At 42.5% G+C, this 11716-nt stretch overlaps 1 long non-coding RNA gene across 1 annotated transcript; it reads right to left on the bottom strand.

Annotated features, from left to right (window-relative positions):
- Positions 1-4598: 4598 nt before the first annotated feature.
- On the bottom strand, positions 4599-10695 carry LOC143160128 (uncharacterized). Its single transcript, XR_012995333.1, has 3 exons — positions 10576-10695; positions 6861-6959; positions 4599-5251 (listed from the first exon to the last, which is right to left on the bottom strand). It is a non-coding gene; the product is annotated as an uncharacterized LOC143160128 (long non-coding RNA).
- Positions 10696-11716: the final 1021 nt, after the last annotated feature.

Below are 11716 nucleotides of genomic sequence, written 5' to 3'. Positions count from 1 at the left end.
TTTGATACATTTTAGACATTGTCAAGGTCCAATGTATGTTCATATATTCTGAATGCTTCTGTCAGTCACTGAGGTACTGTAGCACTTGCCAGAGCAAGTCACTTTTCTTTTGACTTTACACAGCTCTTCTATTACCAGAATAGGAATGGGCTACTCGAACTATGAAAAGTGGTTTCTTAGTCAAGTCAGTGTAAGAGACCGAGATTAGTTGCAGTGTAACACTTCAGTGACTTCAGCTCTGTTGCAGAAATGCATTTAGGTGTTCTGGTGTTAATCGGGCATCCTGCAGCAGTGCTCCTGTACAAGCTTGATGCTGTTGTAAACAAGTGAAGGGTCATGCTCTTGTTTCTGGCTTTGGCAGCCATTTTATCTCCAACCATGTCCTTCGTGTTCCACTACTGTTCATGCTACAAAGAGAGCAGTGCGTGACCCAAGCTAGAGTTGGTAGAGGTGAACTATACTCTCAAATATCTTCACAGAAAAAGGAAGCATCATTTACAGCTGTATATAGCCCTGCCAAACTAGCTCAAGTGCTGGAACTGTATCTTCATGACTGACAGCAAGTGACTGAGATGCACGTGCTTTGCTCTACTGTTCCTCCTCTACACAATCAGTTGTGGATGGTCTGGCACCTTGAGTTTACATATTTAAAGCCCTTGAACAAAAACTGAGTGACCTTGAAGAGAGCTGCAGCTACTCTGCAACCTCAGTCTTGAATTCTGCTGCTGTAGTGACACAAGTTTGGCGCTGAGGGGGCGACTGTACTTCAGTGTCAGTTGTCCTGAGTTTAAGTCAATACATGACTGAGCTAGCTTTGCTCCTGTAGGCTTTAACATCATGAGCATCTTCTGTGCTGCTGTGGTAAAGCCATTATGAATAGCATTCTTAAGTACTGACTTCCTAAAACCCATCCACATGTTAATTTGTGTGGTAGACTTCCTGATACCTGGCAGAAGAGCTCAAACAGCGGAAGTCTCCAGTGTAAGCTCTTCAGTAGCTAAAAGGCATGTGTAAGAACAGAAAGTCTTCTGCGCATGGCCATCAGATGCTTAGTATTACATTACAGATGTCTGAGGCAATTCTTATGCATAAAGGCTGGAATAATTCTACAGCTGCTTAATATGACAAGCTTAAAAGCAGATAGGGTTAAGACAAGCAATTGCAGCAAGGTTTTCTTACTAGAATAGGTTTGTTTTGGTTTTTTTGCTGTGCATCTGCTCTGTCTCTAGATCCCTGGTGAAGAGAAATGCTACCCACAGGCTGCCGACAGCAACTGTTTGCTGATGTACATGTTAAGAATCCCCTTTGGAAGGGCAAAGTTGTTCTTTCCAGTGAGCTGCACATAAATGTGTGAACATATGACTTGTTAATATGTAATCTGTTTTCTGTTACAAAAAGGTAATTTTACTAGGACACAGATTTAAGGTTCTCAAGTACTTACATAAGCTATGCACAACTTGAAGCTGAGGTTTTGTGCGTCGCACTCAACAAGTGAGTTACCCTGTGGCTACCCTGACAGCACTGGAATGAGTATCTTGCAACATAAAATAACAAGTTTTATTAGGGAACCGACAGTAGTATGCTACTCTGCATCTTGTGTGTTTTAAAAGCAGGTATTTGTTGCTGATGTCTTATTTGAGACTTTCTGTTGAGGGCAAGATATGTTTCTAATGTTTGAAAATGTTCCCTCCATCCCATAAAAAGAAAACACAGGAGGCCACATCAGTTTTGTAAAGGCAGTAGAGTTTTGTTTTTAAAAAAAAAAGTTTTGTTAATCACAGTCTACAACTTCATGTTACAAAACAGCATACGTACTTTGTTTTGGTAACATTTGGTAACTGGTGACATCTTTCTTCAAAGAGGACTGACTCTCTCCTGTCTTGAGCATTAATGGACCTGCTCAAGCAATGGCTTTAAAATTAATTTGCTTTACTAAACTAAGTTGCTACTAGCTGTTTTACAACTGATTCATGGCTTCCTTTCCACATCTTTTTATTACAGTAGTTTAAACTTCAGGATTTTCTTTGAACTTTGTTCAGATGTAACATAAGCAGATTTTCAACAATCCCTTTAAGTTAAACTTTTATACTCTTCTTTCTCTAAAGTGACAGGGGTGCTACATGATAAAATAACCCCGTACAGCTGCCTGCCTCGTTTGGTCTGAATTTGAATGTGTGTCTGAATTTGAATGAAGAATCCTCTCCCTTGTTTGCTTCTGGCAGTGTCAGTCTCTCACTGTTTAAACACTGCCTTTGGGGCGTGCTTGCAAAACTTGGAGCAGGCTTCAGGAGTAGGATCCTTTAAGTAGGATCCAGCTTAGTTGGATCCTAGATCCTGCAAGCCGTTTGGGTGAAGCACCTAACCTCTGTTAGCACTCTGCTAACAGAACGAGGGGGAAAGTGCCCGTGTCTCTCGGTCGGGCATGGCAGCACTGGAGGGGAACTGCCGTGACTGCGGTGCTACTTCTGAGGTATACGTGCCTGCAACTACAGTGTTCTGTAGGCCTGGTGGGCAGCCAGAGGGTGCCACGGCTGTGGTGCGCAGTATGAAGTTTTTGGTTCTTCCACTCAAAAGTGAAAGCTGTTAATCAGTCTAAAGCATCGAATCTGCCTGTTGATAAGATTCCTCTGTATCTTCAGCACTTGAACTTACTTACTTTTTTTTTTTTATATCTTGGTGTGCTGAACTCCAACCTCTGCTATAGATTCTTCCTGTTACTGTTGTCAAAGGTGGACTATTTAAGTGGGGGTTTTCCCTGTAAGGATTACACTTACGTGTAACTTCAGGAAACGGGCAAGGAGCTGGCAGGGGACTTTTCTTCCCGAGTGGTTTTTGACACTAGTGTGAGAACATCGCAGCCTTAACAAACCTTTATGCTCTGGTTATCCATGCCTTTCCATTAACCCACACTAGCTTTCAAAAACATGAAACCATTTTACTAATGCGCTCTTTGCTGGTTCAAAGCACCTAGCCAGCTGCTGTAGGAAAAGAAGCTAAATTCAATTCCCATAGATGAGTGCCATCGTGAACCTCATTCCTCAAAATAGGGCTTTCGTGTTTGTGTTACCACACTGTAATACTTCAATATGCCGACTTCTGTGAGCCTTCCTAAACTGAAGCCCAGATGCCCAAACTCTGGTTGTGGGTCAGTACAGCGTCCACAGGCTCTAAGGATGCTTACATTGGCTACCACTAGCTGTGAGTTTTCTTCGACTGGATGGAAGAATATTATGTTGCCTCTTAACACTTTTTTTTTTTGTTATGCTAAAGTTTTCTAGCTTTTTGGGCACTGGAAGACAAGCTCTCTGTTAAAAGAGGTAGTAAGAACCATGTTGCTTAACAAAAGGCAGTTAATGCCTCGTAAATTTTCATTTCAACTCCCAGGAAACCACAGAGTATAAATACAAACTGTTAGTACACTAGAGAAGTGTATGGTAGCTGACTCTTACCTGCATTCTTAATTCTCCACAGCTGAAGACTTCAACCCCTTACTACACATGTAAATAACAGTGAAAACAGCTAAACAGAACCTCTGGCACTGCAGAATACTAAACCAGGGAAGCGCTCACGTGGCTTACCTGGTACAGTTATTAAACCCTGTTTTCCATCTTCCTGGTCAGAAGGAAATACATCAAGCAATGAGAAGCAGGAATCACTGCAACGTGATCTATGAAGAATCATTTTAAACAAAAATGCAATTAAGAGCTATACCCACCAGCCACCTCTACAAAGTGCTGAAATGGTTCAATTAAATTGCTAAAAAAAGGTGGTAGTCCCTGAACGTTGCATAGTTGGAAAATTTTGTTTACATAGTCTAAACATATCTCCACAGGATGGGAGGGGGGAAGAGATGGGAGTGTTAGAATTTAAAGCAGTGTTTTAAGTATGAAAAATGTTTACTATGTATGTAAATGGGATTCTTATTAGTGACAGATCATGTGCAAATTGACAATACTTCAATTTATTTTTGAATGGCAATATAGATTGTCAAGGTTGTGTACAATTACAATAAATATATAAACTACTACGTGAACCATAAATGACCCCCCAAGACCTCATTTTTACATCAATGTTCTTAAAACATCTTAAAACACTGGCCTGTATCAGCAATAGTGTGGCCAGCAGGAGCAGGGAAGTGATCGTGCCCTGTACTCGGCACTGGTGAGGCCGCACCTCCAATACTGTGTTCAGTTTTGGGCCCCTCCCTACAGGAAGGACATCGAGGTGCTGGAGCGTGTCCAGAGAAGGGCAACGAGGCTGGTGAGGGGTCTGGAGAACAAGTCTTATGAGGAGCGGCTGAGGGAACTGGGGTTGTTTAGCCTGGAGAAAAGGAGGCTGAGGGGAGACCTCATCGCTCTCTACAGCTACCTGAAAGGAGGTTGTAGCGAGGTGGGTGTCGGTCTCTTCTCCCAAGTAACAAGCGATAGGACGAGAGGAAATGGCCTCAAGTTGCACCAGGGGAGGTTTAGATTGGACGTGAGGAAAAATGTCTTTCCTGAAAGAGTGGTTAAACATTGGAACAGGCTGCCCAGGGAAGTGGTGGAGTCCCCATCCCTGGAGGTATTGAAAAGACGTGTAGATGAGGCGCTTAGGGAGATGGTTTAGTGGGCATGGTGGTGTTGGGTTGACGGTTGGACTTGATCATCTTAGAGGTCTTTTCCAACCTCAATGATTCTATGATTCTAAAAGAAGCTTTGTCTGATGGCATGTGTTGATACAATGCAGGTTTGTCCAAAAGACCGCAGGTAAGAAATAGGCATTTTTGGTGGCTCACCCTGTCCTGCTTGCTTCGGTGTGATTTCTCTCCCCCTTCTCTGCCCCAGTCAGCTGCAGACTCTCTTCTGCTGACAAACTCCACCAGATGAGTTACCTATGAACACTGTGACTCTGCTCCACACGCTGCAGCCCAAACATAGTACTGCTTTGCCTCCAGGGAACTGCAACTGTTTTCACACCTGCAATCACATCTGTGCATTTGGATGAGCACAAATTGCCAAAGTTCAAGTAATTCATCTCTCGCAAATGATTTATTGCAACACGCAAACACATTCAAAGTAGTTTTCCTGTGTCTTGAACTGCTTGGGGAAGTTGATGGCTTTGGGCATTGCTGGCTCTCTGAGAAGACCCTGAAGTGCAGCAGTAAAGCAGCAGTCCATGGGCTTGCTCCAGGAGTTCTTTCACGTCTTAGCAGTGCAGTGGGACTCCCTCCATCCTCCACCAGTATGCAATGACTGTGGAATATCTGCATAACCTAGACAAATGTATCAAAACACAACATGACTCAACACGTTTATATCCATCTTCTCCAATACGCTTTAAAAGCTTCATGAAGTCTGCATTTCTTCCGGGCTTTGCATACTTGGATGTCAATAAATAAATAAATATTTCAATGATAGAATTAATTTCACAGCAAGGTTTGGGATTTAGGGGTCCTTCCTTTAAAAAAACAAACAACCTCCATTATCCATTGGACACAATTAAGAGCTCCCCAAAACATCACAAAACAGATGTGAGAGTTCTGAAAACTTCTCCTGGTTTCTCCTCCATGCATAATTTTTGCTGCAGCACTGAACTTGGGTAACTCTTCAGTAGAAAAATATTCCCAGCCGAGACGTCATAAACAGCAAAGGGAAGAAACCCTGCCTGCCCTACCGCGCATCCCCGACACCGCCTTTCACATTTCTCCGTTGGTACTAGTGGGCAATCAGAGGACCCGGAGTCACGTCACCAGTGGTTTTGTCTCCCAAGGCTACTTTTTTACAAGCGCCTTTTGAATCCAGCTGGGAAATAAGAAAAGAAAAACACACCGCCCGACCAAAAGGATTTTTAAAAGTATTAAATTATCAAAGCAGGCTCCTAAATAACTTTACAACCATGTGTCCTTTCTATTCCCGCATCTTGCCTGAGCACTAGCCAAACAACAGTTTCCTTGCCCTACTTTATGTGCTGCAATAACAACATTAAAACAAGAAGTTTAAAGAAGAGGATTTTAAGTAATAAACCACACCAGCCTGACAACTTTCAGGACAATAGTCTAACCCCTCAGCAGTTTCATGTCTCTCCTCCCTTCAGCGGAGTGGATTACGAGCAATTAACCAGCCACAGAAAAGAGAAAAATCCCTCAGCTATTGGAGGACTCGGATTTTACAAGATCAGGCCTGTAAATATTCTGGTGCTTCCCACAGCAGGACACCCAGAACAAACACTGCAGTGGAAGTTGATCCACAAGGGCCAGCAGTCCCCAAAGTTTGGCCTGTGCAAACGTTTCCCCCTACGCCCCAGAGCCTCACACGCTGAGGAGGACAAAGCAGGGCCGTGAACTTTCTCCAAAAATCACCCACAAAAATAAAAAAGTGAGGTGCACTGGTCTCAGTTCTACTAACAGAAGTATTTTACGCTTCTGAGTCAGCAGCTATTCTGTCTGTAACAAACACCAGTTTCTAAAGGTGGTGGTGGCAGGGATTTTTGTTTGCTTGTTTTCTTTTAACTTGCCTTGAAGACTTTCACCTTCAATTTAATCTTGAAATAAACCCAAGACTTGCAGAGGGATATCCAGTTGCGGTTGCTCTTCCCTCCCCACTCTCCTTGCTTCCATACCCTCCTCAACCACAACCTTTAATTAGCCTTTTCCTTCTAAACTGGAGGGCCACTACAGGAGAATTTGGTGTTCAGCGTGAGCTGGAAGGCTGACTGAAACAGATTCCCATTGCTTACCTACACCTTTGGCCAGCTGCATTCTTCTTCTACTTTGGATGCTGCAAAGTATGAACTGGCAGGCATTGTCCGCAGCACTGTGTGCAATGAACCACTTTTAATTTAAAGTGGTAGCCCACAGTCTTAGCAAAAATGTTAAAACATACCAAAAATGAACAACAGTCCCTCAACCGGGTCGTTTTCCAGATGAACTGCATAACAATTTGAAGTTTCTCAGTGGCTGCAAGATGTACAGTCTGAGAGTCCTGCAAATGAAATGGTAACACCCTTACGTTAGGACGTTTAACTGTTGCATGCACTATGCCCATTTTAGGGGGGCTCCAGAAATAACCCTGGATATTTTATAAGCATTGCACAGACAAAGGTGAATGTGCATTACTACTTTGCCACCAAAGTAAGTGTAAAGTTAAGTGACTCATTCAAGTCACACAACACCCATGACAAGGGCGAAACACGTTACATTCCTGGGACCGTAGCCATCCTCAACACCAGGAAGGCAAGATGCCTGCATAAAAATCCCAGGCCAGAGCTTTGAGTTCCTTGCATAGAGCATGGAACAGTAGCAAGAGCTACTGTTGGAAACTAAAACGACAAAGCAAAACCGGAAACATTTGTCTTGACAATACTACAGGAAGATGTGGCCTAAGAAGTTTCCTTTCTCAATCAAAAATAACCTTTCCCACTTTACTTGCTCTTTCCACATACTTCAAATGCTTCAGGACTTTGTTGCAGCAAGTATTCCCCACCTACTCCATCATCTACCTGCACTGCATTGTCTACAATACCAAAGCAGGTCAAAATATCCTTATGAAATTTTATATGGCAATTTTAGCATAGAAAGTGGAGATGGAGACGAGATCTGGGAGGCAAAGGTCATCCTATTTACGACTGCTTTTCTAGACCTGTGCTTTGAAAAGTCACTGAAGAAATAATAACCACACAAGCTCCATCTTGCAAGTTCTTATTAAGTAAGGATTAACAACCTGCTCACCAGATATTTCAGAAAAGTCAGTGGCATTACCTTTGCTGCTTTTGAGTGTTAATTTACAAGGAATAAACAATGCAGCTTATCTATTGCTTGTGTGATCTATACTCGTCTAACCCAATACATGATAAAAATAGCCTCCTGCCTGTATTAGAGACTAACGCGCTTGGAAAGGTCAGGCAGATGACCACTCGAACAGCATGAGGGAGTAGAAAACCAGTAGTTCCATCCATACATCTCCTACCCTACATCTATTGAATTTCTGTTTGAAGTCTGCAGTCAGTCTTCTGTTAGATGATCTGGGTATTCTAACACTCAGAAAACAAAATCTAAATGAAAACAAAGAACCACACTCCTGCTGTAACAGTTATCCACAGGGACCAAAAAGGTATCTCTACTGCCACCCACAGCACTCAGCAAACTGTACGAGTAGATACATCCATACAGTAGCAACAGCCAGTTTCACAGACACCTGGTGGTATTAGCTCTGAACTGTCCATTTTCCTGAATATGTCCATGAACTATATGCCCTTTTTGCACATTTTTTTCTTTCTTCCCCTCTCCTAGTAATTTATTTTATAAACTGCATCTAAGTTCTTCAGTTCAAACCAAAAACTCTTCCTGACTGTTGCTTTTTCAAAAGCGCTTCCCTGTAACATCAAGCAGTTCACAAACACCCGATAAAACTTACCAGGCTGACATCTCTGGGCCTTAAAATGACAGTGGAGGAAGTATTCAGTGTCAAACAGAAGAAAGCAGAGCGCCCAAGCGCAAACACTGGTTTCTCTCCAGCTCCCATACACCTCCTCCCTCACCACAAAGCACTGCAGGTCCTGTCTGGGCAACTCACCACATCCAGGCCCATAAGAAGTTACTCCTTTGCTTGCTGTTATGAAAAAAAAAGTCTTCCTCTAGAGAACTGTTTCCATAAAGAAACATGGGATTTTCTTGCAGGTAACAAGGGATAGGAAGAGAAGAAATGGCCTCAAGTTGCACCAGAGGAGGTTTAGGTTGGATATTAGGAAAAATTTCTTCCCCAAAAGGGTTGTCAAGCGTTGGAACAGGCTGCCCAGGGAAGCGGTTGAGTCACCATCCCTGGAGGTATTTAACAGACGTGTAGATGTGGCGCTTAGGGACATGGTTTAGTGGTGGACTTGGCAGTGCTAGGTTGACGGTTGGACTTAAGATCTTAAGGGTCTTTTCCAACCTAAATGATTCTATGATTCCAAAACCAGGTCTTTTCTCTAAAGGAAGTATGAGAAAAATAATGCAACACAGATTTAGTCTTGAAGTGATCAAAACTGCTCTCCCCAATAAAGTGTACTCAATGACTATCCCTCTGTAAGTGAACAGAAAACTCAATGTATTACTCACATACTCACAGAATAGAAGGTGCTCAGCTACCCACTCCTCCAACCCCGGTGCCTTGCCTCACTTCCACTGCCTCGTACACAACAGAAGCTTAAGCATACCATACCCCTGAGGTAGTAAGGATGAAATGCAATACCTGCTAGGGAGAGAGAGGACTCAGGGCACACGGGCTAGGAGCACACCTTAGCAGGACACGCCACCTTCTGAAAATGACAGCAGGCAGGGTCACACAGCTTTGTGAAAAGGGTACAATCTACATTCGATCCTCCTTAGTCCTTTCCTCTCCCCGCATCTTCCCTGAAGCGAGGGCTCTGGTGGGCTGTGGGGAAACTCACTGTTACCTCTGCACTCCTAAAGCCGTGAGCCCCTTACAATATACAACTCGGGAAGAAACGTTTTTTCTACAAGAACTGACAAAATAGTGGCGCGCAGAGACTTGGCTGCCTCGCAGACTGTGGAATCCACAGTGAAGGAAATAGTTTGGGAGGTTTCTTTTTTACTGCACGTATCCATAATTCCCACAAATTATAAGATTCAAGGTTCTCCTAATTCCTTCTACCCTAATCCTTGTTTCCCGAAGCTCCTCACCCCGGGCACCATGATGTTCTCTACAGGAACAGGGAGGAGACTCCACCATTTCTCTTGCGCTGCACATAATTAGCTGGGCTTTATTTCTTCAGTAACAGCAGGAGTTTAAATTCAAGTAAAATCCAAACTCCCTCCTATCATGAAAGTGCTATTCCTCAAGGAATCTCTCATTTACATAAGACCTTCAATGACTTCTCTCTCCAGCATTTTCATAGTTCTACTTTTGACCAGCACTGTTGTCCAAACAACCTTCAACTCCCCAGAAAAGACCCAGAGGCAAGAGGATATTACACTTATTTGACAGTCAAACCCATGTTTTGAGAAAAAATAAAAATCCCAAACAAAACCCCAAATCTCAAAGACAATTACTTAAAGAAGTAAAGGGTGGAGTAGGAAAAGACAAAGTCCCAGCATTTACAGTAGGAAAAGACAAAGTCCCAGCATTTACAGTAGGAAAAGACAAAGTCCCAGCATTTACAAGCATATAAATAAATACCTAGAGACAAAAGTGCAGTACATTCTCCTCTCTTTCGAGTATAAAAACAAAAAGGAGAGTAAATGCAAATTTTTGTCTCAAACATTTTCAGTAAGTCAATGGGTAAAATTTAATAAAACAACTCCATTTCTACTTATACTTTCCAGAACAGGCTCACACGTTAAAATCAAGTAGAAGCTATGACTGAAGAGAGTCGTAAGACTTCTGAACGCACTCCAGATAGGTAGCCAAAACTACTGCAACCACTGAAGAAAAGGCTTTCAGAAAAAGTTTACAGATACTGCAGATATCTGCACGCACGCAGGATTAGGTAGGAGCAAAGAGGACTTTTCATAGCTCAGTATATTTTGCAAACAACTTTTTTATACACTGACTGAAATAAGAAAACACAGAAACACCTTTTTCGTAACTTTTCACTTACCTATATCTTGTAGAGCTATCTCAGAGGGAGCTAACCTCTACTACTTCTTGTGATTTGCTGTCACCCCTTCCTAAATTCCTCTCAGCTTTCTCCCAGGAGGCAATGGCTGTACAAATATGTAAATAAAGGCTTAATGTGAGCTCCTTATTACCCTTACAAATGAAAAAAACCCAAACAAACATGCAGTTTGACTCCCAAATCAATGAGATTCTATGTAGTCAACAATTGCAAAAGAATAACTTTGTAGTAATAAGGCATATAAAGTTGAAATGGAGGTCACTGACCGATTCTGCAAAGATTTACACAGATCCTTACATGAACACAGTGTGATTAATTCTACTGACGTCAATAGCGCTGCCTGCAATACACAGAGTGGAGCACGGGTGTGACTCTTCACCAGATTTGAGCCTAGGACTCCAACGAAGAGCTCTCATGCAACTTGCTGCCATTGCTTTCCAGAACAGAACTGTATTTTAGGGCTTTGTATGCTAACGTCCTTCACTTCGGTCCAAACACAGCTTTTGGTCTTCAGGTCTGAGCCCCTTCTTAAGCATCTACGCTCTGCACTCTCTTTTCAGATGTTAGGAACAAACAGGTGTATGTGGAAATATGGATTCTGTCATTTCTTATGGCTCACTCAAGTAACAGTTTGTCAAGTCCCAGCAGACAATTCTAAAAGGGGCAGATGTTAGTCACTCATCAGTTTAGCCATAGGCACAAGAACTGCACCCATTAATATTTCTATTCTGCAGGAAGTCAGAGAAATATCATTTGTTTCACGAATACGGTAGTCTTTGAACTCTTTGCACATTTTAAAAGAGGAGTCGTCACAATTAAAATACGTTAGAAGCAAAACACAGAACATTTTACTTGGGAACCTTAGTCCCTCAAAAACCTTCAAGTGACACCGCACAGGAAATACAAGCCCCACCTTGCAATTTTTTTCTCTTCCAGGAAGGCCTTTCCATCCATACAGGTGTTTTTTTAAAGGACAGAGAATATTATCGGACTGGCTTTGCCAATAAAAAGGCAAGCTGAAGTTGGCCATAAGGTTAAAAAAAAAAAAAAAAAAAAAAATGTTGTCAACTAAGAACTCCAGACTTGTGTACTGAAGCTTGCTTTCCGTTCATGCAATGGAAGC

Source organism: Aptenodytes patagonicus, chromosome 4 (genome assembly GCF_965638725.1).
Source record: "Aptenodytes patagonicus chromosome 4, bAptPat1.pri.cur, whole genome shotgun sequence".
NCBI classification, from domain to species: domain Eukaryota; kingdom Metazoa; phylum Chordata; class Aves; order Sphenisciformes; family Spheniscidae; genus Aptenodytes; species Aptenodytes patagonicus.
The sequence above is the reverse complement of the archived record's forward strand: the minus strand, read 5'-3'. Positions and strand labels throughout refer to the sequence as shown.